At 42.3% G+C, this 27,051-nt stretch overlaps 1 protein-coding gene across 8 annotated transcripts in view; it reads right to left on the bottom strand.

Annotated features, from left to right (window-relative positions):
• TMEM150C (transmembrane protein 150C) overlaps positions 1–26,794 on the bottom strand; it is an 81,188-nt gene extending 54,394 nt beyond the window's left edge. For 2 of the 8 annotated variants that reach the window (XM_004282175.4, XM_033410008.2), the window contains exon 1: positions 26,253–26,787. The gene's annotated coding sequence lies outside the window, so the exon portion shown is untranslated. Of the gene's footprint in view, positions 1–11,681; positions 11,806–26,000; positions 26,101–26,252 lie in introns of those variants that run through there. The other 6 variants (XM_049709411.1, XM_049709413.1, XM_049709410.1 and 3 more) reach the window with 6 other exon arrangements.
• Between the last annotated feature and the right edge of the window lie 257 nt (positions 26,795–27,051).

Genomic DNA, 27,051 nt, shown 5'->3' with positions numbered 1-27,051 from the left:
GGATTTCCCCGGAGGTGCAGTGGTTAAGAATACGCCTGCCAATGCAGGGGACACGGGTTCGAGCCCTGGTCCGGGAAGATCCCACATGCTGCGGAGCAACTAAGCCCATGTGCAACAACTACTGAGCCTGCGTTCCAGAGCCCACAAGCCACAACTACTGAAGCCCACGCACCTAAAGCCCATGCTCTGCAACAAGAGAAGCCACCCAATGAGAAGCCTGTGCACCGCAACGAAGAGCAGCCCCCACTGGCTGCAACTAGAGAAAGCCCGCGTGCAGCAATAAAGACCCAATGCAGCCAAAAATAAATAAATAAATTTATTAAAAAAAATTTTTTCTTCTCTTGCCATAAAATATGAAATTTATTTTACAGAAGAAAGGGTGCAGAACACTCATGTTTAGAGGGCAATGAAGGGAGGCTGAAAAAGTGGTCATGGAGGTTGAGCAAAAGGAGGAGAGAATATATTGTTAGAAAAGAGATGGTCAACAACACCAAATATTTTGAGAGCTCAGCAAAGACCAGAAACAACATGGAATCATTGGATCTGACAACTCAGAAACCATTGGTGACACTGGCATGAATGGTATTCATAAAGTATGGCTCAGAAGCTAGAGTACAACTGGGTTGAGAAAGCGGTGAGGCAGTGGGTACTCTTTCAAGGGCTTTGGCTATAAACAGACAGATGGAGCAATAGTTCAAAGAAGAGCCAGGATCAAAGATCTTTGGGGATGGGAACTATGGCAAGACTGAGCACAATGGTTTATATAGGCTGTGAATAAGAAGCCAGTGGAGAACCTATGAAAGAGTATGAGTAAGACAATGAGATAACATGTTTGCTTATGAAGTCAGCAAAATTTTAATAAAAATGACAAGAATTAGTGCTGGTGATAATGCATACCAGCAAAATCTTTCTGAATTTGTCAAATATTGTACATAGGAAGATGCAGCCCAGGTTATACTCAGGAATAAATGGGTGACCTTAAATAATTTCATTATAATAAAAAAAGGAAGGAAGAATAAAAGAAGAATTCTCTTCATGAATTTAGGGGAAAAAAGGACAAATGTAAGGAAACTAAGAGGGAGAATATAATAAAGTTAAGAGCAACAATCAATGAATTATAAAAAAGAGCAAATTAACATAAAGAAAAATCCAAGAGCTGGTTCTTAAACCAGCTACCTCCACCACAGAAAATTTCATAAATCAAATATCTTAAAAATAAAAATATGCAAAAATACTGTTAGAAAATATCTACAACGTGTATTTATTTGTTTGTTTTTTGGGGGTTTTTTTTGCGGTATGCGGGCCTCTCACTGTTGTGGCCTCTCCCATTGCGGAGCACAGGCTCCAGAAAATATCTACAACGTGTATTTATTTGTTTGCTTTTTGGGTTTTTTTTTTGCGGTACGCGGGCCTCTCACTGTTGTGGCCTCTCCCATTGCGGAGCACAGGCTCCGGACGCACACGCTCAGTGGCCATGGCTCACGGGCCCAGCCGCTCCGCGGCATGTGGGATCTTCCCGGACCGGGGCACGAACCCATGTCCCCTGCATTGGCAGGCGGACTCTCAACCACTGCACCACCAGGGAAGCCCTACAATGTGTATTTACATTCATTGGTGCTGCCAGCTAAAAAGCGATGCTTCCCATCTGGCTCTACAAGGATTAGGTCATTAACCACTGCAGGCTCTGACCTCCAACACACCCTGAAAGGAATTCAGGGTGGAGATGAGGAATGAGGCACTCTGTGTTCTGGCAAAAAGTGGCAGAACGGGCCTTCTGATAGTTAGATATTTTCAGGAGGAAATTTTATGAACACAAATTCTTTCACCTTCTCACACGTAGAAAAGCACTAAAATCATTAACGGAGACATCTGCTCCTTGTGACCAGCAGCAAGCCTCTGCCAAAACGTGTGCTTGACGCATGTGCCCCCTTCACCAAAATCGCGTGCATACTGATCTCCCCCCACCTGCACCTCTTCAGAGCAGTGGCTTGGAGCTATCAAAGGGGCTGTCTCCCAGGCACAGTCCTCAGCCAGCCCCCAGTAAAACTGAACTCACAGCTCTCATGTTGTGTGGGGTTTTTTTTTTCAGTCTACTACATATATATATACATATATATGTATATATATGCACATATGTGTACGGGTTTATATACACACACACCTGTAAAACAAATAGTAGTTACTTGTTGGGAGGAGTGGGAATTAGGCAGATAGGGGAAAAGATAGGAAAGATATACTTCACCATATAACAATAATTTTTGATATTTGAATGATAGGAATTCAAAAATAATTTAAAAGAAAGTTCTAGAAAATACAGATTTTTTTAATCATAAGAGAATATTATAAGCAATTGAATGCTAATACATTTGAAAATCGCAATGAAATAGACTATATTCTGGAAATATTCGAATTTCCAAAACTGAATCTAAACGTAGGCAATCCAAACGGATCAAATTCAGAAAGAAATTGACACTGGATAGAAATTCAAACTTTTGTTGAATAAATGTATTATTTCTTTAGCTTTACTAATGTGTCATTTTTTGTAGGAAAAAAGTTGTGTGTAGTGGAAAACCGTATCATCTAGAGGACAACTTTCCAGGTTATCTGATTCTATGAAAGCTATTTTACAATTGTAAATTATAGGTAACTGAGAGCAGTGCAAAATAATTCTTATCAATTGACATGCAAATTCTGTTCTGTCTGGTAGAAGTTCAACTGATTCTCCTCTTCCCTGTGAAAGCTTTTGTTTTCATTTACACATTTATTAATTCATTTCAATATTGCTTATCTATAATTCAGTATTGTGAATCTGTAAGTGTGTCCATTTAAAAAAATTCTCTTTGAACTAGTTATAACATGTGCCTGGTTCCCTCACTGACTACTGAGTACAATAAAGTCTGTAATGCATGTTCATCTTCATATCTGTGTGAGAGTCATGAATTTTCCTTTTTCTGAATATTATTTTTTTAACAGTTTCAAAATTTTAAGGAAAAGCTAATTTTAAAGCTAAATATATTAGAACATGAAATAGATGGGAAACTACCCAAAGTTTTTTGAAAATAGGATATTTCTGATACCAAAAACTGAAAAGCATTATCTCCAAAAAAAAACCCTATAGACCAATTTCATTTGTGATTAAAAACAAAAGACATCAACTCTCAGTTTTGATTTGGTGAAATTTTATAATTCTTTATCAAAAATTATAAATTCTTGGGTTTCCCTGGTGGCGCGGTGGTTGAGAGTCCGCCTTACGATGCAGGGAACACGGGTTCATGCCCCGGTCCGGGAGGATCCCACATGCCGCGGAGCGGCTGGGACCGTGAGCCATGGCCGCTGAGCCTGCGCGTCCGGAGCCTGTGCTCCGCAACGGGAGAGGCCACAACAGTGAGAGGCCCTCATACCGGAAAAAAAAAACAAAACAAACAAACAAAAAAAACATATATATATATATATATATATATATATAAAAATTCTTGATTTTTTTCACATATCCACAGTTTATGCCCTTATACAAAAAAAAAAAAAAAAAAAGGACAGCAATCATTTCTGTCCCTGGATCTTGTGGGTGAGTCTCCTGAGTGGATCAGAAAGATCTCTTTGACTCCCTGATGGATTGACCATTAGGGAACCTCCCCGAACATTCCAGTAAGTACTCTAATAATCCCCTCAAATGACCATAGTTTAAGGAGAATTTAGCCAAATTTGTAAAGACAAAAAGGGAGACTTCAAGTCCAAAGCATATTCAGTCTCTCAATGAATTAGAAAACCACAGAAATGTTTTCTGATCAACTAAAGAATGTGAATCAGGAAAAAAGTTACCTATCAACACAGGTTTTAGTATCAACAAATTTGGTTTGTGTTGGAAGAGGTTACCACGTAGAACTTTCCCTTTACTGAATTCAGTTCCATATTCAAAACTGAAGTTGGTTCCTTACCTCAGTCTCCTTTAAAACCTTGGTTTTGACAACTGTAGTTTTGCCAGGCAAGCTACTTTTTAGAACTAAAATTCTCACAGGTGGAGAGATTGCTTTTGTAAGGAATAAAATTCAGAGTATACGAAAAGAATAAGCTACAACTAGGTATATGAATTATTTCAGAAGCGTGAGGATGGGTTGGGAATTTTATTAACATACATTTAAAAAAAAAAGAAGGAAAAAAATTATCACTTAAATAGGCACTGAAAAGGCACTGTGTGAGATTTGAGGGGATCAGGATATGCTACCCCAAAACATGCCCCTTTGATATGGAACTATTTTGAAGTAAAGGTGTTGTAGTTCCTGAAATCCCTCATCTGCCTAAAAGAAGAGCTTCCCCAAAGGAACTCAGTTGTTCTAAATCCCTTCAGGAGCAACTCTAATCTCTTTGCACAGAAGAAAAGTCAGATATTGTCACACGTCTGTTCTCCCAAGGAAGGGCCCATTCCCTAAGGATTTTTCCTTAGGAAAAATAATTTGCTTTTCCCTAAGTTCCCCTTCTCCCCTTCCCCTAGGAAGTCATGTATATATCCCAAATTCTTTTTATTATTTGAGGTATAATTGACATACAACAACATATTAGGCCCCAAATTCTAACCACCTTTTTTTTTTAAATTTATTTTATTTTATTTATTTATTTTTGGCTGTGTTGGGTCTTCGTTGCTGCATGCAGGCTTTCTCTAGTTGTGGCGAGCGGGGGCTACTCTTCGTTGCAGTGTGCAGGCTTCTCACTGTGGCTGCTTCTCTTGCTGCGGAGCACAGTCTCTAGGCGTGCGGGCTTCAGTAGTTGTGGCTCGTGGGCTCTAGAGCGCAGGCTCAGTAGTTGTGGCTCAGGAGCTTAGTTGCTCTGAGGCATGTGGGATCATCCCGGACCAGGGCTCGAACCCGTGTCCCCTGCATTGGCACGCGGATTCTTAACCACTGCGCCACCAGGGAAGTCCATTATATCTTAACTTTAATAAATTCTAATATTTAGAGGACCTACTAAATTAGTACAGAAAAGTGAATTGACATGTACAAATCAGACTAAATCGCTGAGGAGCCAAAAATAAACCACAAACTAATCTGTCCACAACAGTTACTGAATTCTTACTATGTCCTTAAATGATATCAGGGTTCTGGCTCTTCATTCTATTGTCTATCCATGGTTTAATAGTGAAGAAATGTTGATATACGCAACAGCCGAAGTCTCATGTATTATAAAAGTCAAGAAATAGAGACTTATGAGTCCCATACTAGCAATAGTAGCCCTTCCTTGCTCAACTATATTATTTTGTTTTACTGCATATGATCTGGACTCCAGGGCTTTATTTATAGGCAGTGTGGTGTAATTACAGCTGCCAAGAGGAAAAAGTTAAATTTTTTAAAACTTACACCAGTAAGAAACTAGTACAATTTTCTTGAATGTGTAACTGGTAAGCTTATAATAATTTTAATATTATCAAGTTAACATCTGAGTCATTAATGAGAAGATACTAATTTTCAAAATGGTACCTAAGAAAGCTCTATATTAAATATAACCAAATGTAAAAATACAGGAGAAGCCAATTGATATTCAGGAAAGACAGGGTTTATGAAAAAGGGGGGTCTTAAATCCATGGGCAAATGTAAATAAATAGAATGGGCAGGGAGGTCATTTCAGTGTTGGGAATCATGAAAATGAAAGAAAGACAAGACTACATCCCAGTGAGTGGGCAGTAAAAGTCTACATTAGAGAGGAATTGGAAGTAAAACATGGACAGATAAAATGGGCTCAGAGGGGACCTCCCTGGTGGTGCAGTGGTTAAGAATCCGCCTGCCAATGCAGGGGACACGGGTTTGAGCCCTGAGCCGGGAAGATCCCACATGCCATGGAGCAACTAAGCCTGTGCGCCACAACTACTGAGCCTGCGCTCTAGAGCCCGCGAGCCACAACTACTGAGCCCATGTGCCTAGAGCCCGTGCTCTGCAACAAGAGAAGCCACAGCAATAAGCCCGCGCACCACAGCGAAGAATAGCCCCTGCTCGCCTCAACTAGAGAAAGCCCGTGCACAGCAACCAAGACCCAACACAGCCAAAAATAAATAAATAAATAATTTTTTTTAAAAAAAGGCTCAGATTATGCATAGCCTTGAAAGGCAACACCGGTAGCTTGGATTTGGTCCTATAATAAGATACTATCTCAAGAGGGTTCCTGGGCTGGGGAGACCTTACGAGAGTGAAATAACGGCAAGATGAGGCAGACAGCACACTGCGCACATGAGGCTCTAGTGGCCAGGAGGCAGGAGGCAGGGAAACCAGAGTGGAAACTACTACAGTGTCTGCACATATGAAATCAGAATTATTTAGCATAATCTTAACAATCTTTACTGCCTGGGAATTGACCAGAGTTATTTCTACATAGCAAACAGTGTAAAAAGAGAGCAGGCAGCAGTGCCAGGCCAGGGCAGCCAAGGTCAGGCCTTCTCTGAACTTATACTTTGCATTCAGGTGATCATGGGTGTCACTAAAAGGGTCCAGGTGAAAGACACTGTAAGAGGGCTTTAGAAAATGTGAAACGGAACTGAATTACCTCTAGTTAAGATAAGAAAAGACCCAGTACTGGAAGTATTTCAGTGTGTCCAACACTTGGTAAGACATCATTGAAAAGTACTACCTTTATGTGAATAGCACTTTTTAAAACCCATTCACATGTTACATCAATAGCTGGTATGTATATAGCAATTACTGTGCACAGGCACATCTAGTACAACCCTAGGAGGTAGGTACCACCATCCACTTTCACAGATGCGCAGAGAATAGTTACTCACCCACCGTCACTTGCTGGAGCCAGGATTGGGACCCAGGGGCTGAGCTCTGAGCACTATACTCTACTGCTGCTCATCTTACCTGCTCTTTCAAACAACCTATAAAGTAAGTAAGATGAATCTCCTTTACCTGACAAATATTTATAGAGTTCTTACCTGCCAGGCCTCATCCCATGTATCGAGTTTCCAATGATGGATGAGCCACACCACCCCTACTCTGAAGAAGCTTACAGTCTAGTGAGCAAGACAGACAAACCCACATTTTACTGATGAACAACAGAAACTCTAGGCTTCCATAAATTAAATAACTTATTCAAGCACACAGCCAGCTAGAGGGTGGTCAGGCCAGGGCTTAAATGCTGACATTTACATCTCCAAGTCTAATTCTTATTCTGAGTAACGTTGCTGCTTCCTTTTCTGGCCTACTGGGAAAAACAAAAGAAAACAAAACAGGGACCTGCACGCTGCCACTAAGAGTTCGCATGCCACAACTAAGGAGTCTGCAAGCTGCAACTAAGGAGCCCGCCTGCTGCAACTAAGACCCAGGGCAACCAAATAAATAAATGAATATTAAAAAAAAGAAAGAAAAAAACCCAACAATATCATAACAAGGACTATCTAGTCTAACCAAACTTCTACAAAAAGAGTCTGATCTCGGTAAGAGGGAAACATTAAACTAAGCTATTGTGATTCTGATGCAAACAGCACAGACCACCTATGCCAATAAACTACATATCATTTCAACAGCTGAAAAACCTATCATTTCAAACATTAAATGTCCTGTCATCAATAATTTTTGCTAAAAATATTTCAGATACTTTGGGTAAATCACTTACATTGGGCCACTGTCCTCAAGGAAAACCAAGATACCTCCTTGTGGTCTGAGATGCTGAAGATGACCCCAAATGATTCAGTTCCACAGTCATTAAAACTATTTTTCATTTTTCCTTCTGCTCTTTTTAATGCTCCCTAAAGGAGGCCTAGAATCCTTTTTCTATATGTAAGAGAATTGTCCCAAACTACCTAACTGTACTGGCCTGCAAAACTTGTTTTACCACACTTGGCGCATTACAGCTTTCAGAGTGGACTACTATTACTCACCATACGCCTTTAAGCCCCTCTTGGTCCAGGCTTAACTGGCAACATCAAGTGCAGCAAGGATTCATTAGTTGCTTTTACCCACAGGATGCTTAAACACAGCACTCAAGCCATGCCAGCAGTAGATCTTTTTGCTTCTTTTTTATTTCTCAAAAGGGTCCTGATTGGGATCAACCATACATGTAGTGTAGGTAGCTAGTCACTATCACATGACTTGGAGGGTGACAGTAAAGGCCTCCCATGGCCCTAAATAACCCCTATCCCAGCCTGCCAAAGTAGCTAAATTTACGGAAGAGAGGTTTGATTACAGGGAGCTACTAGGGTCATTAAGGAGGTTAACAGGTATTTACCAAATGTGTGTTATGAGCCCAACACAACAGGAGACCAGGCATGGCCCATGTGACCAAGGACAGGGGCCAGAGTTCACCAGTATCATTAAGATAGAAACGCAGTGCTTTAGATAATTTTAATATCTAATTTATTTTTAGTAAAATGTAAAGTATTTTCACATCTTCACACTGCTCATGCAAGGGGCAGCAGGGTGTAGTGGAATGAAGGGCCTTGGGGGAGGTCTTCCACTTCCCCTTCCAGCCTCATTTCTGAGCATCCAGTAAGCCAGCCCCTCTGAACAACCAGTGGCTCCCCAAGCTGCCCAGCGCTACGGGCTGCAAATACAAGGATGACTACACAGTCCCCTGCCCCCAGGCCGCTCACTGACAATCAGGAAACAAGTGCAGCACCAGATTGGTACAGGGATTAGGAAGCTTTGAAGGGAGGAAGCTAACCCAGCACGGAGGGCAGGGGGAGGGCAAGCAAGGAGGAAATGACCCTGGGCTGAGTCTTCAGGGGCGTGGAGTCTTCCCACGCGGCTGTGGTGGCAAGCAACCAAGGCATCCAAGCCCTGTGCGTGCAGGAACCAGAGTTTTGTGGTGCTCAGAGCACAATGGGTAAGGCAGTGAGTGGTGAAGGATGAGCTGAGGAGGAGGGCAGGTGCCTGGCACAGGGATGACTACACTGTAGCTGATGCAGCGCCGCTGAATGTCTGGTTCCTCGTTTGGCATTTACGCCAGGGAAGTGTGCTCATTGCAAATACTGTAGAAGGTACACATCAGGAAAAAGAAGATGAAAAGTGTTCAAAATCCCACAGCTTAGAGATAACCACTGTTAACATTCTCATGTACAATCTTTTATATATATGTATGTGTGTTTATATATTATACATACGTACCTATAGTAACAAATATATTTTTCTTCAAAAATGAAATCATTTAAAATGTGATATATACCCACAATGGAATATTATTTAGCCTTAAAGAGAAAATTCTGACATGCTACAACATGGATAAACCATCAGGACATTGTGCTAAGTGAAATAAGCCAATCATAAAAAGACAAATACTGTATAAGTCCACTTATATGACGTACCTAGAGTAGCCAAATTCATAGAGACGTAAGTCAGTGGCAGTGGCGAAGGGCTGGGGGAGAAGGGGGAAACAGGGAGCTATTGTTTAATGGGTACAGAGTTTCCGTTTTGTAAGATGATAAGATTTTGGAGATTGGCTGTACAACAATGTAACTATACTTAACACCTCTGAACTGTATAGTTAAAAATAGCTAAGATGGTAAATTTTATGTTATGTGTTTTTTTTTACCACACTTAAAATAAAATATATAAGTAAATAAAATATAAAAAAGAAAATAAAATATAAAAAAGAAATTCACTTGATAAAGCTATTTTAATACTTTTTCCACTTATTTTTGTGATCACCTTTCCATGCAAGATACATACTCTGCCATCAATATTTCAGATAACTGCATAATAGTCTATTGCAGAGATCTACCTTAATTTATTTAACCCAGGAGAATTACTTTTTAGGATGGAAGAAACCTGCAAACACTTGGCTGATAGGAAGCAGCCAGTGACACTTGGCTGATGGGAGGGAGCCAGTAAAGAGCAGAGAGAGATTCAAGACCACAGAAGAGAGAGGAATATTAATAGAGCAAAGGTTCCAAAGAAGGCGTGAGGAGATGGCATTCGGGGCTCAAGTAATGGGCTAACCTTAAACACGGGGAAAAATGGATACCACATCCTCTGAGGAAAGGAAATGAAGATGGGTATGAATAGATTTGCATGTATAAAGAAGACTTTGGGAAATTGAAGAAGTCAAGAGATGACATCTTAATGAAGATAAAGTGGTAGAGAAGTAGGGTATGAAAGAGTTGGAAGAATACATAGCTATGTTCAGAGAATAAGACACTGAGGTTAAAATTTCTGAGGTGAAAAGGTACCAGCTGGACGAGGATCTGGGTGGAGGGTTGAGAGTGAGTAGCTGTGGTTTAGTGCCGGAGAACTCACTGAGAAGGTATCTAATGATTTTGAGGCCAGATTCATGGTCAGATCATCTAGGATGCCACCTAGACGACTGGAGTAAATTGGAGTCTTTTTGTTTAAATAAGAGGGGTCCACTGTCTTTCATGTGCCCATTCCCCTGTCCATTTGATCCTGGGCATGCCTGTGATACTCTGGTAGTGCATCATCAAAGTGCATGGGTTGCCTTGCCCACCTGTGATGCTGCCCAGCTGACAGAGTATGATAGAACACCCGGTAAGCTTTGTGAAAATGTCTGATTTAACTGATCTGGGGTGCAGCCTGGATTTTTACAGATTTTCAGATGATTCTATTGCACAGCTAGGGTTGAGAACCTCTGCCGTCTGGCTCTTTGCCATTTTCCCCTGACTTGTGGCCAAGTCAGTAGCTCATTAAGCACTTCTTCACCCCAATGTCTGCCCAAGCCCTCCATGGGCAAAGGTCAGTGGTTGTTTGAACAATCCAAGGGGAGGGTGCTATCCCTTAGGACTTAATAAAAGCCAAATCATGCAGTTAGCTGTGAGAAAACCATAGCTGGGTGTTCAAGCAAAAGCCACGCTGTCCAACAACCACACATGGCTATTTAAACTTAAACTAATCCAAATTTGAAATTGTTTTAATTAAAAGTCCAGTTCCCCAGCTGCACATTCAAGTGCTCAGTAGCTAGTGGCTGCTGTACTGAACAGTTCAGAGATAGAACCTTTCCATCACCATAGCAAGTTCTGTTGGACACTGCTAATACAAAAATATTCTTTTCTTCTGAAAATAATCTGGGTGCTTATATTCATTTTCTTCTCATCATGGGCAAAATGAGCCACATGGTATGCAGAGGGTGAACACACTGCATCTCTGGTCATTTTTTCTCAGATGACTGATGGTGACTCTTCACCCCTCTTCGGGAAAAAGAACAAAGAAAGGAATTCTATGCTATCACGAACAAAAGTTTTTCTGAACAGTCCCATCTATGTATTAGGGCAGCAGTGGCTTCCCGACTTTTTTGCCTGTGTGTGACAGTAAAAAATATATTTTCTATCACAACCTTGTATACAGATATACATGTATATAACAGAAATTTTTTTACACATCAATATTTATCCTTACTACATGTTTTGCACTTGGATATTTTATAATTCTATTATATTCTATTTTCTGTTTCATTAAAGAAAAATAAACCTACTTAACAGTTCTCATAGCTCTGGTGGCCTATAGCTTGAAAAACCACTACCTTAAGATAGAAGTTGCCCACACAAAACTGAGACTCAATTTCACACTGTAGAGTTAATAGCCAGCTAGATAATAATTAATAGCTAACATTTATTGGGCACTTACTATATGCCAGGCATTGTGTTAAATGTTTTACATTCATTGCCTTATTCAATTCTCATAGTAACTCCATAAAATAGTTATCCAAGAACTATGAAAGGGCTGAGATTTTATTTGCACAAGTTAGCCTACCACAGTTTCCTGGCTGCTGGCAGAAGACGCAAGACTTCTGGGTCAGAGACAAAGGACTTTATCACAGCAACAGCAGTAGCCAGAGTATCAGCATTTCCTTGCACTAGTTCCCCAACTCCAGTTCCTGTAGGGCATCAAAAGAGGGCCATGTAACTCCTGCACATGCAGTGAGTAGCATTAATGGAGAGGAACTCAGCTGCAAGAACTTAAATCTATTATATTGGACATAAGCATGCCTGCTCTCGGCTTCCGAGGGCAACACTATGTCTATCATCCAAGACCATTTACTACACAAACACCCTTAAAAAGACAGTTTAGACTGAAAGGGCAGTCAGTGCCTCTCTTTGAAAAACCTGTTGAAATGCATGGGGCGCATGGAGAACTGTCTCCCAACAGTAGGTGCCTTACTTATCCCCATTTTGTACACGAGGCGAGGAAACAATGACTTAAAGAGGATTAAGTAACTTATTTAAGGTTACACAGCTAGTGACCCAGGTCTACATGACACCTAAGCCTAGGTTGATACCACCTTCTTTCATAGCCAATGGACAGTGAAATAGGAAGAGGGAAGAGAGCTGTCATTCATTTAGTCATTCAGGTATGAAATTTGTCCCTACAGAAAGCAATTAGCCATAGATAAATTGTAATAGACCATTTTTTTTCACATTTTCTTCAAGAATTCCATAGGAAGAGTATCAAATGAACAGGGGTTGACAAGCTTTTTCTATAAAGGGCCAAAGAGTAGAGATTTTCAGCTTTATGGGCTACATGGATTCTGTTTTAATTGCTACTCAGCTCTGTGGTGGGAGTGGAGAAACAGTCACAGGTAATACATAACCAATGGGCATGGCTGTGTTCCAATAAAACTTTATTTTCAAGATAGTTTGCTAACTCCTGTTCTCAGATAGCCCAGTGGGATACCCCCCAAAAAAAGGCATAGTAATTTCTACACACAAAAACACCAATGATTTAATTGGAAAAACAAGGTAAACAGGCAACAAGCAAGCAAACCAGGAGCTATATGAAACTGAAGTGAACCTAAGTTCTATGTCAGAGTCCTGTTAAGTCAGCCTGGATAAACAGTGTGTCAAGAACTAATGTAAAATATTCATGGACTAAAAGTAGAATGGAGTCTACACATCATCTCTCTGTGATGACTGTGGTCATGCCAAGACTCTAAGAAACAATGTGACTTCCAAAGGCTTTTTCTAGCTCGTAGATGCTCAGTAGGGGAGCAGTTATCCAAAACAATCCTCTTTAATTTTCCGTGTGATGACATGAGTTAAAACCTATGTTATGAATAAGGGGGAAGTAACAGTGAAAAAAATGTTACTCTGGGCCAGGGACCATTCTAGGGATTTCACAAATATTGACCAATAGCCAATAAAGAATACCATTTCTGAATTGCCAAATTTATGGCTCTGCAAGTGAACACTCACTTGGGTCAGTGGCCTGTTCTTAAAAAAAACACAATGTGCCACTATTTGACCACAATGGTATCCGTCCCCCAAATCAGTTACTGGAAAACTTTTGTCTTTATTTTTACATGCATACATATATAATCAAAATTTTGTTTATTCTTCTTTTTCTAATTCCTTTAGGTGGTACGTTAGGCTGTTTACTTAAGATTTTTCTTATTTATACAATCAAAATTTTGGTATACAAATGGCAACCCACTCTTTTTCATATAATCAATTTTTATGTCACATATAAGCTCAGATTAAAATGGAAAAACACCAATCAAAATGTCATAGAAAAGACAGCTTTCTCAAGAACAATTCTATTAGCTGCTAAAATTACAGGGAGATAAATATGGTTCTTGTAAACACCGTGCTGTCATTGACAAGACTGGCAAATTTTTCAAAAGGACATACTGAAGATGGCGGAAGAGTAAGACGCGGAGATCACCTTCCTCTCCACAGATACACCAGAAATACATCTACGCGTGGAACAACTCCTACGGAGCACCTACTGAACGCTGGCAGAAGACCTCAGACCTCCCAAAAGGCAAGGAACCCCCCACGTACCTGGTTAGGGCAAAAGAAAAAACTAAACAGAGACAAAAGGATAGGGACGGGTCCTGCAATAGCGGGAGAGAGCTGTGAAGGAGGAAAAGTGTCCACACACTAGGAAGCCCCTTCGCGGGTGGAGACTTCGGGAGGCGGAGTGGGGGAGCTTGGGAGCCGCGGAGGAGAGCACAGCAACAGGGGTGCGGAGGGCAAAGCGGACAGATTCCAGCGCAGAGGATCGGGCCGACCGGCACTCACCAGCCGAGAGGCTTGTCTGCTCGCCGCCGGGGCGGGCGGGACTGGGAGCTGAGGCTCCGGCTTTTGTCGGAGCGCCGGGAGAGGACTGAGGTTGGCGGCGTCAACACAGCCTGCAGGGCGTTGGTGCGCCGCGGCTGGCCGGGAGAGAGTCCGGGGAGTGGTCTGGACCTGCCGAAGAGGCAAGAGACTTTTACGTCCCTTTTTGTTTCCTGGTGCACGAGGAGAGGGGATTAAGAACGCTGCTTGAGAGAGCTCCAGGGACGGGCGCGAGCCGCGGCTAGGAGTACGGAGACCAGAGACGTACATGGGACGCTAAGGCCGCTGCTGCCGCCGCCAGGAGGCCTCTGTGCGAACACAGGTCACTAGCCACACGCCCTTCCGGGGAGCCTGTGCAGCCCGCCACTGCCAGGGTCCCGGGATCCAGGGACGGCTCCCCCGGGAGAGCGCACGGCGCGCCTCAGGCTACAGCGTCACGCCGGCCTCTGCTGCTGCAGGCCCGCCCCGCACTCCGTGACCCTCCCTACCCCCCCGGCCTGGGTGAGCCAGAGCCTCCGAATCAGCGGCTCCTTTAACCCCGTCCTGTCTGAGCAAAGAACAGACGCCCTCCGGCGACCTACACGCACAGGCGGGGCCAAATCCAAAGCTGAGCCCCTGGGAACTGTGAGAACAAAGAAGAGAAAGGGAAATCTCTCCCAGCAGCCTCAGAAGCAGCGGATTAAAGCTCCACAATCAACTTGATATACGCTGCATCTGTGGAATACCTGAATAGACAACGAATCATCCCAAATTAAGGAGCCCTGTGGATGAAAGGCTCTTGGTGCTGCAGCCAGGACTCAGTGCTGTGCCTCTGAGGTGGGAGAGCCAACTTCAGGACACTGGTCCACAAGAGGCCTCCCAGCTGCACATAATATCAAACAGCAAAAATCTCCGAGAGATCTCCATCTCAACGCCAGCACCCAGCTTCACTCAACGACCAGCAAGCTACAGTGCTGGACATCCTATGCCAAACAACTAGCAAGACAGGAACACAACCCCACCCATTAGCAGAGAGGCTGCCCAAAATCATAATAAGTCTACAGACACCCCAAAACACACCACCAGACGTGGACCTGCCCACCAGAAAGACAAGATCCAGCCTCATACACCAGAACACAGGCACTAGTACCCTCCACCAGGAAGCCTACACAACCCACTGAACCAACCTTAGCCACTGGGGACAGACACAAAAAACAACAGGAACTACGAACCTTCAGCCTGCAAAAAAAAAAAAAGGAGACCCCAAACACAGTAAGATAAGCAAAATGAAAAGACAGAAAAACACACAGCAGATGAAGGAGCAAGATAAAAACCCACCAGACCTAACAAATGAAGAGGAAGTAGGCAGTCTACCTGAAAAAGAATTCAGAATAATGATAGTAAGGTTGATCCGAAATCTTGGAGATAGAATGGACAATAGAATGGACAAATTGCAAGAATCAGTTAACAAGGACCTAGAAGAACTAAAGATGAAACAAGCAACGATGAACAACACAATAAATGAAATTAAAAGTACTCTAGATGGGATCAATAGCAGAATAACTGAGGCAGAAGAACGGATAAGTGACCTGGAAGATAAAATAGTGGAAATAACTACTGCAGAGCAGAATAAAGAAAAAAGAATGAAAAGAACTGAGGACAGTCTCAGAGACCTCTGGGACAACATTAAACGCACCAACATTCGAATTATAGGGGTTCCAGAAGAAGAAGAGAAAAAGAAAGGGACTGAGAAAATATTTGAAGAGATTATAGTTGAAAACTTCCCTAATATGGGAAAGGAAATAGTTAATCAAGTCAAGATCAGGAACAAGACAAGGTTGCCCACTCTCACCACTCTTATTCAACATAGTTTTGGAAGTTTTAGCCACAGCAATCAGAGAAGAAAAGGAAATAAAAGGAATCCAAATCGGAAAAGAAGAAGTAAAGCTGTCACTGTTTGCAGATGACATGATCCTATACATAGAGAACCCTAAAGATGCTACCAGAAAACTACTAGAGCTAATCAATGAATTTGGTAAAGTGGCAGGATACAAAATTAATGCACAGAAATCTCTGGCATTCCTATATACTAATGATGAAAAATCTGAAAGTGAAATCAAGAAAACACTCCCATTTACCATTGCAACAAAAAGAATAAAATATCTAGGAGTAAACCTACCTAAGGAGACAAAAGACCTGTATGCAGAAAATTATAAGACACTGATGAAAGAAATTAAAGATGATACAAATAGATGGAGAGATATACCATGTTCTTGGATTGGAAGAATCAACATTGTGAAAATGACTCTACTACCAAAAGCAATCTATAGATTCAATGCAATCCCTATCAAACTACCACTGGCATTTTTCACAGAACTAGAACAAAAAATTTTGCAATTTGTATGGAAACACAAAAGACCCCGAATAGCCAAAGCAATCTTGAGAACGAAAGAAGGAACTGGAGGAATCAGGCTCCCAGACTTCAGACTATACTACAAAGCTACAGTTATCAAGACGGTATGGTACTGGCACAAAAACAGAAAGATAGATCAATGGAACAGGATAGAAAGCCCAGAGATAAACCCACGCACATATGGTCACCATATCTTTGACAAAGGAGGCAGAAATGTACAGTGGAGAAAGGACAGCCTATTCAATAAGTGGTGCTGGGAAAACTGGACAGCTACATGTAAAAGTATGAAATTAGATCACTCCCTAACACCATACACAAAAATAAGCTCAAAATGGATTAAAGACCTAAATGTAAGGCCAGAAACTATCAAAGTCTTAGAGGAAAACATAGGCAGAACACTCTATGACATAAATCACAGCAAGGTCCTTTTTGACCCACCTCCTAGAGAAATGGAAATAAAAACAAGAGTAAACAAATGGGACCTAATGAAACTTAAAAGCTTTTGCGCAGCAAAGGAAACCATAAAGAAGACCAAAAGACAACCCTCAGAATGGGAGAAAATATTTGCAAATGAAGCAACTGACAAAGGATTGATCTCCAAAATTTATAAGCAGCTCATGCAGCTTAATAACAAAAAAACAAACAACCCAATCCAAAAATGGGCAGAAGACCTAAATAGACATTTCTCCAAAGAAGATACACAGAGTGCCAACAAACACATGAAAGGATGCTCAACATCACTAATCATGAGAGAAATGCAAATCAAAACTACAATGAGATATCATCTCACATCAGTCAGAATGGCCATCATCAAAAAATCTAGAAACAATAAATGCTGGAGAGGGTGTGGAGAAAAGGGAACCCTCTTACACTGTTGGTGGGAATGTAAATTGATACAGCCACTGTGGAGAACAGTATGGAGGTTCCTTAAAAAGCTACAAATAGAACTACCATATGACCCAGCAATCCCACTACTGGGCATATACCCTGAGAAAACCATAATTCAAAAAGAGTCATGTACCAAAATGTTCATTGCAGCTCTATTTACAATAGCCCAGAGATGGAAACAACCTAAGTGTCCATCATCGGATGAATGGATAAAGAAGATGTGGCACATATATACAATGGAATATTACTCAGCCATAAAAAGAGACGAAATTGAGCTATTTGTAATGAGGTGGATAGACCTAGAGTCTGTCATACAGAGTGAAGTAAGTCAGAAAGAGAGAGACAAATACCGTATGCTAACACATATATATGGAATTAAAAAAAAAAAATGTCATGAAAAACCTAGGGGTGAAACAGGAATAAAGACACAGACTTACTAGAGAATGGACTTGAGGCTATGGGGAGGGGGAAGGGTAAGCTGTGACAAAGCGAGAGAGAGGCATGGACATATATACACTACCAAACGTAAGGTAGATAGCTAGTGGGAAGCAGCCGCATAGCACAGGGAGATCAGCTCGGTGCTTTGTGACCGCCTGGAGGGGTGGGATAGGGAGGGTGGGAGGGAGGGAGACGCAAGCGGGAAGAGATATGGGAATATATGTATATATATAACTGATTCATTTTGTTGTGAAGCTGAAGCTAACATACCATTGTAAAGCAATTATACTCCAATAAAGATGTTAAAAAAAAAAAAAAAAAGGACATACTTTTGAAGTCTAGGCTACATGGGAACATAATACCACAAGGAAGAAAAACTGTCACCTGTAAATTAATATTCCTGCTACTGCATGTAGATATATTTTAGTTACTAGTGTTTCCATGTAAATACACTTTAAGTTTTAGTGAAAAGTAGAACTTAGAAATTCCAGGAGATATATTCCCATTGAAACTCCAGGACAATTACATTACAGAATTCTAATTCACAAACACTCCAAGTTAAGTAAAAAATTATATTTCTATTTGGAGTGCTTTACAATGGTATCAATATCTCTTAATTAACACCTTTTCACTCATGAATCAATAGAATAAAAAATAATTTGAAGACTATTTTATTAACCAGCCCAGTTAAAAAAATATACCACCTATTTTAGCTATGTACAGTCAGTTTTAATTTATGCTTTAAAACTTCCAATTATTACCATTTAAAATATTTCTTTGGCAGCTAAGTCATCATAAGTGTAAAAAAACCCAGGAAGATATCTACTTGGTTAATAAATGAAATATTTGATGAATAATAAGGCTATGCTATTTTTGGAGACATTTATGTTTACATTCAGTTGAAAACCATTATAATTCATTATAATTACTTCATTGTTACATAACACCATTTAAACTACAGGCTAATTTCCACTACTGCCATAGTTAATCACAATTACTTCCTCTTTTTTTTTTTTACTTCTTAAGCTTTGTCTGCATTAGCCTAAAAGTATTACATGACTTTCAATGTTTTGTCAAAGACACTTCATCTCACTCCTTTGCATTTCACAGAGAGTCTGTATCATGGTCCTCGGATATGGATGGTTCTGAAGCCTTGAGCAAAATCTGCATACCTTATGAATTTTTAGTATGTTAGACACAGCCTCTGTACTTGTTAAAGAAGGAAAGTAACCATGATGACAAGCTGTTGCCTTTTTTATTCTAACTGACAAAGTCTATGGACAAGTGGTTGCTCACATTTAGTTTGACCTTTAAGAAAAACTGAACTCTACTTCCAAAATGAAATCAGTTTTACTTTCCAGATTGCACTGGGTCGGGGCAGGGAGACTCCCAGCCTCAATTTTAAGACATCTCCTTTTATATGAAATTCTTGAAGCAACATTGTTTTCCACTTATCATATTGAAAATAAATCATGAAGCACTAACAGGCAGAAAGTGATTTTGAAAAACAAATAATTTAGAATGAAGTAAAAAGTGGGGGATTTATGGGACAAACATATCTATTTAGACTTTTGTGACTATTTGCTACAAACCAGTATGCAAAAGTTAGGAATTGGTCAGGAGGGAAGGAAGACTGAGCTCTTAGCCTCTGGGACATTTGGGTTTCTTTGGGCCCCAGGCTGCCTGTCCAAGGGCATTAGCCTTCAGAGGCCACAGGCTGGCAGCAGTGAGGTCTCTTCCAGCCTAAATGTGCAATGACTCCTCTCTCACTCATCAGGCCTCATCTTACACAGAAAACAACTGTCATCAGCTCACTTCCACACTTCTGCAATGCTGTACAATGTTTGAGTCTCACGGGTCTGCCGATGTCCATCTGTGTATCACTGTTGCATTGCAATATGGGAGCTGAAATTGTTGAACTTGTGGGCTCGGTCAGCAGACTGCCCAGGTTCAGCATTTAGCATGGAGTCCTGTCTTAGATCGGTGTTTCCCAAAGTGATTCTCAAGCCTAGTTGCAGAGGTAGTATTTTACATCATGATCCAGTATACACACACATTTATATAATAAAAAAACGAATAATGACCAAGTTTATATAGTGCTTACTGTACATGGAGAGTTAGAATTGGAACCCAGGGGTCCTGTTTCTGTCGTGCTCTTGACCACCACTCGCCACTGCCTCGTGGCCTTGCACTTGCATGCATGGGGGAACCAAACCGTTTCATCAAACACTAGTAACCCTCACTAAGAGGGATTCACAGTGATAACTCCTATTCTATTATATATCCCATCTCATTAAAAAAAATGCTGATGCTAACCTGTTAAATTGATTTCATAACTCAGGACACATGCTTTGAAAAATATTATGATAAGTGTTGTATGAAAAATTTTTTGAAAAACATCAACAATAAAAAAGCGAAATAAGTATACGTATCTCATCTTAGAGACTTTACTATGCTATAGTGCATCGTAAATCTCAAAAAGAAGGCGGGGCGGGGGGTGGGTGGTTAAACGGAATAGTTCCTAAATTTACTCAAGCATCTCCATCCCCTCGTGGAATGGACACTAATTTGGGAAATGTTATCCTATAGTGTTAACACCTTAAGGGCAGAGACAATTTGGGGGTTAATTTAATTTATATTTTAGTATGCACAAACACCTTTGACAAATTTCCAAATAACTGATTTAGGGAGACTCCTTTCCGGAGAAGGTGAACGCCCAGGACCGCGAGCTCTGGCCTGGGGAGAGGTATCCCAGGTACCTAGGCTGGGATACGTAGGTGAAGGAGGGTCACTCACCCAAGAAATATGAGAGACAGTGTCTTGAGAAAAAGTCTAATTAAAAATGTGTCCCTCTTACAAGCAGCCCATGCAGCTCAATATCAAAAAAACAAACAACCCAATCCAAAAATGGGCAGAAGACCTAAATAGACATTTCTCCAAAGAAGATATACAGATAGCCAACAAACATATGAAAGAATGCTCAACATCACTAATCATTAGAGAAATGCAAATCAAAACTACAATGAGGTATCACCTCACACCAGTCAGAATGGCCATCATCAAAAAATCTACAAACAATAAATGCTGGAGAGGGTATGGAGAAAAGGGAACCCTCTTGCACTGTTGGTGGGAATGCAAATTGATACAGCCACTATGGAGAACAGTATGGAGGTTCCTTAAAAAACTATAGATGGGAATAAAGACACAGACCTACTAGAGCACGGACTTGAGGATATGGGGAGGGGGAAGGGTAAGCTGTGACAAAGTGAGAGAGTGGCATGGACATATATACACTACCAAACGTAAAATAGATAGCTAGTGGGAAGCAGCTGCATAGCACAGGGAGATCAGCTAGGTGGTTTGTGACCACCTAGAGGGGTGGGATAGGGAGGGTGGGAGGCAGGGAGACTCAAGAGGGAAGAGATATGGGAACATATGTATATGTATAACTGATTCACTTTATTATAAAGCAGAAACTAACACACCATTGTAAAGCAATTATATTCCAATAAAGGTGTTAAAAAAAAAAAGCAACTATAGAGCTACCATATGACCCAGCAATCCCACTACTGGGCATATACCCTGAGAAAACCATAATTCAAAAAGAGTCACAGGGGCTTCCCTGGTGGCGCAGTGGTTAAGAATCCGCCTGCCAATGCAGGGGACACGGGTTCGAGCCCTGTTCCGGGAAGATCCCACGTGCCGCGGAGCAACTAAGCCCGTGCACCACAACTACTGAGCCTGCGCTCTACAGCCCGCGAGCCACAACTACTGAGCCCACGTGCCACAACTATTGAAGGCCGTGCGCCTAGAGCCCGTGCTCTGCAATGAGAGAAGTCACTGCAATGAGAAGCCCGCGCACCACAACGAAGAGTAGCCCCCGCTCACCGCAACTAGAGAAAGCCCGTGCGCAGCAATGAAGACCCAACGCAGCCAAAAATAAATAAATAAATAAATTAAAAAAAAAAAAAAACAAAAAAACAAAAAAACAAAAAGAGTCACATACCACAATGTTCATTGCAGCTCTATTTACAATACCCAGGACATGGAAGCAACCTAAGTGTCCACTGACAGATGAATGCATAAAGAAGATGTGGCACATATATACAATGGAATATTACTCAGCCATAAAAAGAAACGAAATTCAGTTATTTGTAGTGAGGTGAATGGACCTAGAGTCTGTCATACAGAGTGAAGTAAGTCAGAAAGAGAAAAACAAATACCATATGCTAACACACATATATGGAATCTAAAAAAAAAATGGTTATGAAGAACCTAGGGGCAGGACAGGAATAAAGACGCAGACGTAGAGAATGGACTTGAGGACATGGGGAGGGGGAAGGGTAAGCTGGGACGAAGTGAGAGCGTGGCATGGACTTATATATACTACCAGATGTAAAATAGATAGCTAGTGGGAAGCAGCCGCATAGCACAGGGAGATCAGCTCAGTGCTTTTTGACCACCTAGAGGGGTGGGACAGGGAGGGTGGGAGATAGACCCAAGAGGGAGGAGATATGGGGATATATGTATATGTATAGCTGATTCACTTTGTTATAAAGCAGAAACTAACACACCATTATAAAGCAAGTATACGCCAATAAAGATGTTAAAAAAAAGTGTCCCTCTCAATGGTGAAAATGATGGCTTTAATGAAAGCCAACTTAATTAAAAAATTGAAACAACATAGTAGATGTTAAATAAAATCCCATTCTAATGGTTTTACTAAAATAAAGGTAGGTTATTTTTTAAGTGGATTTGTTCATCCCTAGGGGCTGGGCTAGGTGGGAGGGTCTGGGTTGAAGCCTAAGGGAAAGAAACCAGACAAGAAGGGCCCAAGGAAGACAGAGGCTTCAGCCACTCCTTGAGGGGCACTCACTTGTCAGACTTTTCATAGGGTCTCTGTGAGTGCAGGAGAGGTAGGGGGGCTGCTTGTACCTCATCATCAACTTCCTGCCCCTCTAAATCTCCCTCCCTTTGAAATACTGAAAAGTGCAGAAACTGACTCTAAGAATGAATGATTCTATAATGTGCAAAAGAGCAAATAATAAAACAAGTTCAAGAACACAGACACATGGGGCCAAGCATCTAAACAACTCTGGGTGATGCTTATTTTTGTGGCTAGCAGACATAAGGAAATTAAAAAGGGAAACTATTTTTAGAATAGAGTTGAACTTCAGCATAACACACCTTCTTCAGAGTAACTGCAACTATTTTTTCATAATAACAGGGTTACAAAGTGAAATCTTAATTCCTAGTTCTATCAATGCCAATCTCCACTTTCTTCTGATTAAGGATAATTGTCATTAAGTGCTATCTCTGCAGGAAATGAGTGGAGAGAATTTAAAGCTGCACAGTCCAGTATGGTAGCCACTAGCCCCATGTGGCTGTTTAAATTAATTAAAATTAAATAAAATTTCAAATTCAGTTCTTCAATTACGCTAGACATATTTCAAGGATTCAAGAGCCACATGTGGCTCATGGCTACCATGTTGTGCAGATTATAGAACATTTCCATCACTGTGCGAAGTTTCATTGGACAGCGCTGATCTAGAGAAAGGCCATTCACAGATGCTAAAAAGAAAATTGTTCATTTCTCCCTTCATCTAAGAGTTCCAAGTGCTACCTAGCAGAGCTGGTTTGACTTAGAATACCATGGGGTTGAATTTGAAGGCTACTGCCAAAGATTTCATTATTATTTCAAAATATCATTGCAGTTGGCCAGTGTAAAATCTCTTTGCATTAAGACTTTCCATAGCCACAAGTTATCTTTCAAAATCCAAACATGCTAGGAAATGATATTTGGTGATAATAATAACTTAAACAAGTTCCACTAATTTATGAGCTAGTGCTTAGAGCAAATTATGAAAAAAACAACATAAAGATATATGGCACCATCAGCTCCGGGAATTAAAGTTTATAGTTAAAATAAGTAGGGATGCACATCTGTTGTTGCCCTTAGGATTAAGAAAATATATATTACACACCTGGGTCTTTTCCTAGCTTTTTCATGAACTTAGATTCTGTAACATTTGGTCTTTGTATCACATTTTGAGAAATTTCGCATATATATCATTTGAGCCTCACAGCACCTAATCACTGTTATAGTGTGGATTCTGAATGCTGCAGATTCTTCTTCTGAAGGGGAAGATTGAGAGGTAATACATTATCTTGTCAGTGTCTGCTTGCTTAATTGTTTACTGAACTGATCCCAAGTGGCCGGATTACGTTGAAACCAAATGGCTAGGATTGCAGGGGCCAGCTAGCTTTTCATTCTTCATGACTCTAGGCTGCCCTGCTAATCTGGCCACTGTACTGCAGAGGTGTGTCTAGGTCACAGGGGAAACAAAGCAGGAGGACACACAGGAGTGTAAAGTCAAGTGCCGTCACTCTTGATGAACACAAAGCAGATAAAGTGAGTACAAGAAAACCCTGCAAGGTCATAGTAAGCATGACTGTGGTATTTCTAGAACAAAGCCTAAACGTAAGGCATTACTATGTTCATGCAAAAAAAAAAAGAAAGAATTACTCCACAGAGTAAACTATCTCCCCGAAAGCAAGCAACCTGTAAAAGGCATTTGATGAGAAATACATGAGTTAAGTAATTGCTATAAAGACACTTTAAGGTCAATTTAAATAACACAAACAAATTTCCTTCAGCTAATGGCAGATTATAATAAACATGCGTTTCCCAAACACTTTAATATGTTTGTTCAGTGTCATAACATCTACCAACTGTCATTATTGTTAGCAAAACTTATTTATCATGTCCAGTTTTTGAACTTCCAACTTGGAGAGCTTGCAAAATATTTATTAAATACTGTATAAATAAAAGACACCATTAAAATTCTTATGCTTATGCCTTGAAGATAAAACTCACATTTCTAGCTCATTAAAAGATGGTAGCTATAGTTAATCAGAGAAACATGGTGTGTCTGGGACGCACAGAAGAAAAAGTTTGGGATTATTTAATGCACGAGAGCTGAGAATGTAAAATTCTATGATCTGCAAATACCACACATATGAACCTAACAATTTTTCCTTGAAAACTTTAAGTAGGTCAACTTATTAACTGTTACCATGGAGTTTATACATCCACATTTGCCTATCTTTTTGATGAACTGCAGCCCTGAATGGAGTTACAACCCTGAATTATTAAAAATCTGCCTTTGATTCAAGCAGAGAAAGGAAGAAGCAGAAACTAATATTACCGTTTAGGCTGTGTTATTGTAACAGATCCAAGAACTTTTTTTAAAAACCCATGTTATTAGTATATGTGGTTGCCTAACAGGACCTCTCCTGGTCTCCCACAGGAAGTGGGACCGGGTTCACTCCAGGAGAGGGGTTTCCATCCCAACTGGGCTGTGTTCTCACATTTGTAGTCACAGTCCTTGGCTCAGCCGTGAAAGACGGTCTGACCGGAATAAACCTGACCAAAAAAATCAGGGAAGTGTTTGGGATATAATAAAGTGCCGTGGAGGTAGGGGTGGACGGAGGAGAGGCGTGAGTAGAGAAAAAAGGAATATGAATTTAGAATGGGAAAAACCCTCTCGTTCTCCATTTGATTCGTTTAAGGAGGAGAAAATCACTCGACAAGGGCTCTCTCCATAACCCAAAGCTAATCACGCTTTTATTGCAGTGGATGGTCAAACAGCCTCGGTCGGTCGCCCACTCACCGGCATGTCGCCGGAGAAACCGAAAATCCCATTTCTTCCCAAGTGTGCACCCAGGAGAGGAAAGCGAGATTGTTCATTTAGAGCGGAGAGCTGCGCACAGGGCAAGGCAAGTTAGTGCCTCCCTCCCGGCTCCCCTGCTGCCCCCGCCAGCCTGTCTCGGCTAACGGGAAAGTGAACGGCGAACGGCAGGGAGACCGGGAGGCCAAACTTGGGGTCTTTTCCGAGTCCCCCGACAACAAAAGGCCTGGGTATCGGATGGGGCGGCGGGGGGCGGGGGGCACACCTGTCAAAGGACGGGATCCGAACCGCAGCGGGCGGGAGGCGCAGGGGTTCGGCTGACGGCACTGCGGCGGCGGCGGCGGCGGCGGCGGCGGCGGCGGGGAGTAGGCGCGCCGGCGGGGACTCCGAAACGCCGCCAGCCACCGCGCCTCGCTCCGGGAGTGCACCCGCGGGGGCTCGGGAGGCGGCGCCGAGCCCGGGGCGCTCCGGGGCGGGGGCCGCCGCCGAGCAGGGCCCCGCCGCCCGAGCCCCGCTGCGGCTCCCGCAGTCCCCTGGGCGCGGAGCCGAACCCCATGCACCCTGGCTGCCCGGCGGCCCCGCACGGAAGAGGAGGCACCGCGCCTACCTGCTCCGGTGCGGCGGGGCCGCGGTCGGAGGGGCCGTGACCTGAAGCGGCGGCAGCGGCGGCGTCGGCGGCAGTCGCGGCGAGGAGGGCGCTTCCTTCAGGAAGGGGTGGGATCTGCCCGCCCGCCGCGCCGCGGCCCGCCCCCGGCTTATTCTGGGGTCCCGCTTCCAGGCCTCCCGGGGAGAGTGACCCCCCTCCACACCCCCGCGGGGCCTCCGGCTTCCACCACCCCTCGGGACCCCGCATAGTTACCCGGGGCTGGAGCCGAGCGGGGACGGTGGAACCGCTTCTTTCCAAAGCCTTTGTGAACGCGATTGCCTGGCGCTCGCTCCTCACTCAACAAAAGGAAGGACTGAATCTGGGATCCTCCGCCTGGTGGTTATTTATTCCTGACCTGTTGTAACCTGCTGGTCGGCTCCCTTCTGTCCCCACACCTAGGGTTTTTGCACAGAGCAGCTAAAACTCATTTTCGTGCCCACTGGCTGAATGCAGTTCTCCGCCGCTCAGCGCTCTCCCGCGGTTTTCTTTCATCGTGAGGAGCAAACACAGGGCCAACTTCTGACCCTGGCAATGAGCGGAGACTCCAAGGCCGCCCTCCCAGCGCCAGGTTGCTCTCTTCCTGCCAGTGTCTCGTCTGAGTCGGCTATAAAACTGTATTCATCGGCATCCGAATAGCTTTCCCCACCGCAGACCGCAGCCAATCAGTGGCACTATGTCAATGACCTCTGGCAGCAGCGTGGATCAAGGCTATTTTTATCTCACGCTCACCGTTAACTTCTCTTCCAGACGCAGCCTTCTGGGGCTCCCACTGGAGGACCTCCTTTATCCACCTGCCTTAGGCTGACCTCCATTCTTTTAGGCCCCCCCACCACCACCACACCTGCCTCTTATCATCTGCTGCCTCTCAAAGCACACGGTTCAAATTCTCCAATTCAACATTCCAGAACTCTTCCTTCCCCCACGATATACTATTCCCCCATAATACACTATTATGTGTGTATTGATATGTTTTTACTGCTTTTTCCTGGCTACTAGACTGCGAGCTTCTTGA

This window comes from Orcinus orca, chromosome 4 (assembly GCF_937001465.1).
Source record: "Orcinus orca chromosome 4, mOrcOrc1.1, whole genome shotgun sequence".
NCBI lineage: Eukaryota > Metazoa > Chordata > Mammalia > Artiodactyla > Delphinidae > Orcinus > Orcinus orca.
Note: the sequence above shows the minus strand (reverse complement) of the source record. Positions and strands in the feature narration are given on the sequence as shown.